At 62.4% G+C, this 5,000-nt stretch overlaps 1 pseudogene; it reads left to right on the top strand.

The window, feature by feature from the left end:
• Positions 1–5,000, top strand: part of LOC124579110 — a 9,932-nt pseudogene that overhangs the window by 1,336 nt on the left and 3,596 nt on the right.

Below are 5,000 nucleotides of genomic sequence, written 5' to 3'. Positions count from 1 at the left end.
ATTAGAGGCCTTGGGGCCGAAACGACCTCAACCTATTCTCAAACTTTAAATGGGTGAGATCTCCGGCTTGCTTGATATGCTGAAGCCGCGAGCAAACGACTCGGATCGGAGTGCCAAGTGGGCCACTTTTGGTAAGCAGAACTGGCGCTGTGGGATGAACCAAACGCCGAGTTAAGGCGCCCGAATCGACGCTCATGGGAAACCATGAAAGGCGTTGGTTGCTTAAGACAGCAGGACGGTGGCCATGGAAGTCGGAATCCGCTAAGGAGTGTGTAACAACTCACCTGCCGAAGCAACTAGCCCTGAAAATGGATGGCGCTGAAGCGTCGTGCCTATACTCGGCCGTCAGTCTGGCAGTCATGGCCGGTCCTTGCGGCCGGCCGCGAAGCCCTGACGAGTAGGAGGGTCGCGGCGGTGGGCGCAGAAGGGTCTGGGCGTGAGCCTGCCTGGAGCCGCCGTCGGTGCAGATCTTGGTGGTAGTAGCAAATACTCCAGCGAGGCCCTGGAGGGCTGACGCGGAGAAGGGTTTCGTGTGAACAGCCGTTGCACACGAGTCAGTCGATCCTAAGCCCTAGGAGAAATCCGATGTTGATGGGGGCCGTCATAGCATGATGCACTTTGTGCTGGCCCCCGTTGGGCGAAAGGGAATCCGGTTCCTATTCCGGAACCCGGCAGCGGAACCGATACAAGTCGGGCCCCTCTTTTAGAGATGCTCGTCGGGGTAACCCAAAAGGACCCGGAGACGCCGTCGGGAGATCGGGGAAGAGTTTTCTTTTCTGCATGAGCGTTCGAGTTCCCTGGAATCCTCTAGCAGGGAGATAGGGTTTGGAACGCGAAGAGCACCGCAGTTGCGGCGGTGTCCCGATCTTCCCCTCGGACCTTGAAAATCCGGGAGAGGGCCACGTGGAGGTGTCGCGCCGGTTCGTACCCATATCCGCAGCAGGTCTCCAAGGTGAAGAGCCTCTAGTCGATAGAATAATGTAGGTAAGGGAAGTCGGCAAATTGGATCCGTAACTTCGGGATAAGGATTGGCTCTGAGGATCGGGGCGTGTCGGGCTTGGTCGGGAAGTGGGTCAGCGCTAACGTGCCGGGCCTGGGCGAGGTGAGTGCCGTAGGGGTGCCGGTAAGTGCGGGCGTTTAGCGCGGGCGTGGTCTGCTCTCGCCGTTGGTTGGCCTCGTGCTGGCCGGCGGTGCAGGATGCGCGCGCCTGCGCGGCGTTCGCGCCCCGGTGCTTCAACCTGCGTGCAGGATCCGAGCTCGGTCCCGTGCCTTGGCCTCCCACGGATCTTCCTTGCTGCGAGGCCGCGTCCGCCTTAGCGTGCTCCTCCGGGGGCGCGCGGGTGCGCGGATTCTCTTCGGCCGCCATTCAACGATCAACTCAGAACTGGCACGGACTGGGGGAATCCGACTGTCTAATTAAAACAAAGCATTGCGATGGCCCTAGCGGGTGTTGACGCAATGTGATTTCTGCCCAGTGCTCTGAATGTCAACGTGAAGAAATTCAAGCAAGCGCGGGTAAACGGCGGGAGTAACTATGACTCTGGCGGGAGTAACTATGACTCTCTTAAGGTGGCCAAGTGGCGGCGGTGTGGCTGCATCCGGACTTGGCTTTTCGAAGTGCGGTCTTGATGTAGTCGTGCTGCTGCTGCGAGGTGCCTTCCTTGGGTTATAGTTACAGGGAGAGTGATGCGCAATACATGGGCCTAGCCCTCTTAGCCTCTCCTCTCCTGCGGTCTTCTCCCCTTCTCGTGGGCCCGCTGATTTTTGCAGAGTGGAAGACCGCACCAGGGGCTTGGGGGGGTTACCAGCCCCCCCTCGCATTATCCCTTTATAGTTGGGGGCAGCCGACAAGAAACAAGAGATGGTGGCCCTTCCGCTGAAGGTGCCACCCCAGCTACCCCAGCACCTATCCGGCCAACCGGCCGTAACGAAAATGCGATAGTTTGTGTAGCTCCCTTTGCTTGCAGTGAGTGCCACCGCACTTTTACCACGAAGAACGGTCTCGGGGTCCATCGCCGCCGCCAACACCCTGCGGCCGCCAACGCTGAGATCGTGACGGAGAGGCATCGCGCGAGGTGGACGGAGGAAGAAGTCCTGTCGCTCGCCAAGGCAGAGGCCGAACTGTTCCTGGAGAGGGACGCCCGGTTCTTCTTTGTAAATCAAGAACTTACCAGGATGTTCCCCGACCGAACGCTTGAGGCAATCAAGTGCCGACGGCGGCAAGCTGCCCACAAGCAGCTTGTCCGCCAATTCATGGAGGCACTTGAGATCGGTCGGGGTGAAGAGCCGGCGTCCCGCCGTGGAGCAGCGAGCTCGCTGCCTGACGCGGGCGAGGCCGCTGCGCCGCCCGTCGACGCAGCCGAGGACTTCGCGGCCGACACCACCGGGCCGCCGCCGGAGGGGCCGACTGACGCCGCCATCTGGGAGCATCTGGCGGGGCTACCTGCTTCCGCCCAGCGTTTCTCTGCCCTGGATCGAGTCATTGGTCTGGGGCGGGGCACGCCGCCCGATGTCATCCTGGGCATGCTCCCGGATGCCCTTGCGTCGGTCGGGTCCAGGGGGGAGAGGTCGATCACCAGGACACAGCGGCCGCGCCAACCATCCAAGCGGCCGCCTGCCGCCCCGCCGCTGCAGAAGCGCAAGCGGCGCCGCTGGGAATACGCGCGGACACAGGACGCCTTCCGTAGGTCGCGTGCGCGTTGCGTGCGCGGCTTGCTGGACGGCACCCTGCTGCAGCCGCCACCTGACATCCCCGGTCTGCTGGACTTCTGGGCGGACCTCTTCACGAAGAAGCCGATCTCCACCGCCGGCTTCATCCGTGACCGCCTTCTCCCGCACTCGGAGCCTGTCGCTCCTGAGTGCCTATGGGGGCCGGTCACACGTGAGGAGGTCGCTGCTGCCTTGCCGCCCAGGGGATCGGCAGCCGGGCCGGACGGCCTGACTCCAGCGGAGCTGCGGCGCCTGCCGCATGAAGTCCTGGTGAAACTCTTGAACCTCTTCCTCCTGGCCCGCGCCCTCCCCGAGCGTCTGCTTCGCGCCCGGACGTCACTTCTCCCCAAAACGGCTGCACCAACATCCCCCGCTGACTTTCGCCCCATTACGGTCTGCTCGGTGTTGGCGCGGACCTTTCACAAGGTTCTCGCGTCACGCCTGATGCGTGCATGTGCTGTGGACGAACGTCAGCGGGCATTCATCCCCCGGGATGGGATGTTGGAAAACACCTTCATCTTGGACACTGCTCTCACCGACGCAGTCCGCTCCTGTCGCTCTGTTTTTGTGGCATCGATCGACGTCTCTAAAGCGTTCGATTCGGTGGACCATGCCGCCCTCCGCCCCGTGCTGAGGGCTCATGGCCTGCCGGATTGCTTTATTGAGTACGTCGAAAGGTGTTACGAGGGTAGCACGACGGTGATAGCGGGCGGCGCCGACGTGGGCGTGCCCCTGCAGCCGGCTAGGGGTGTGCGTCAGGGTGACCCCCTCTCCCCCCTCCTTTTCAATTTTGCGGTGGACTATGTTTTGAGTCAACTTCCCTCCCACATCGGAGCTCGGATCCTTGGTCGCAGAGTTAACGCTGCGGCCTTCGCAGATGACGTCCTGCTTTTTGCATCGACCGCGAGGGGATTGCAGTCCCTCATCGACGCAGCCGTCGCAGCCCTCGCCCATCTGGGGCTGCAGATCAACGCCCGGAAGTGTTTCACCCTCGCCTTAGTCGCGTCTGGGCGCGACAAGAAGGTGAAGGTCGACGCCGACGTTACCTTCAAAGCGGGCAACGCCACCGTGCCCGCCCTACGTGTGGGTGAAACCTTCCGGTACCTGGGACTGCAATTCTCCACCGCTGGTCGCTGCGTTTTCAACCCACGACGCCACCTGGTGGAGCAGCTGGACGTCATCTCCCGAGCTCCGCTCAAGCCGCAACAGCGCCTCCACGCCCTCACCACCGTACTTCTGCCTGGCCTGTACCATGGGCTGGCCCTCAGCCGCACCCGAGTGGGTGCGTTGAAAGCGGCAGATGTGACCATCCGTGCCGCCGTCAGGAGATGGTTCCGCCTTCCGGCGGACACTCCCCTGGGCTACTTCCACGCTCCTGTAGCCCAGGGAGGCCTCGGCATCCCATCATGCCGATGGATGGGGCCAACACTTCGCCGGTCCCGTCTCCTGGCGCTGAAGAGGATTGGGCCAGCCGCCGACGGTGCAGGCCGGGACGAGGTGCAGCGTGAGATTGAGGCGCTGGAGCGGCATCTTATGTGGGAGGGCCACCTCCTCAAATCGTCAACGCAGGTTGGAGAGATGTGGGCCGCGCGCCTGCACGTTGCCTTTGACGGTGCGGCGCTGTCATCTTCCGCCGCCGTCAAGGGGCAACACCAGTGGGTCGCTGACACCAGTCGCTTGCTATCTGGGCGTAACTTCATCGACGCTCTCCGCGCCCGCATCAACGCCTTCCCCACGAAGGCACGGCGCAGTCGCGGGCGGGAGGCGGACACCAGATGCCGCGCGGGCTGCCAGGCCGTAGAGACCGCCAACCACGTGTTACAGGCTTGCTTCAGGACGCACGGGTCCCGGGTTAAGCGGCATGACGCGATCGTGCGCTATGTTGCCCGTGGACTCGCGCAGAGGGGCTTCAACGTCTCTGTGGAGCCCCACCTCCGCACACCTGAGGGAATCCGCAAGCCTGACGTGGTGGCGGTTAAAGACGGCATTGCCCGCGTCATCGACGCCCAGGTAGTCGGAGACCATCTCCGGCTCGACTGGTGTCACTCCGAGAAAGCGGCCTACTACAACACGCCGTCCATCAGGCGTGCCATCTCCAACCTGCACCGTGACGTTGAGGAGGTTACAGTGTCCACCGCGACATTGAATTGGAGGGGTGTATGGTCTCCAGCGTCGGCCGGAGATCTCTCCGCACTTGGATTTAGACCCCGAGAACTGGCGGTGCTTAGCACGAGAGTACTGCAAAGCTGCTGCACGAGCTATCGCATTTTCGAATATATGACGGCGCACAG

This window comes from Schistocerca americana, unplaced genomic scaffold, assembly GCF_021461395.2.
Source record: "Schistocerca americana isolate TAMUIC-IGC-003095 unplaced genomic scaffold, iqSchAmer2.1 HiC_scaffold_294, whole genome shotgun sequence".
NCBI classification, from domain to species: domain Eukaryota; kingdom Metazoa; phylum Arthropoda; class Insecta; order Orthoptera; family Acrididae; genus Schistocerca; species Schistocerca americana.
The sequence above is the reverse complement of the archived record's forward strand: the minus strand, read 5'-3'. Positions and strand labels throughout refer to the sequence as shown.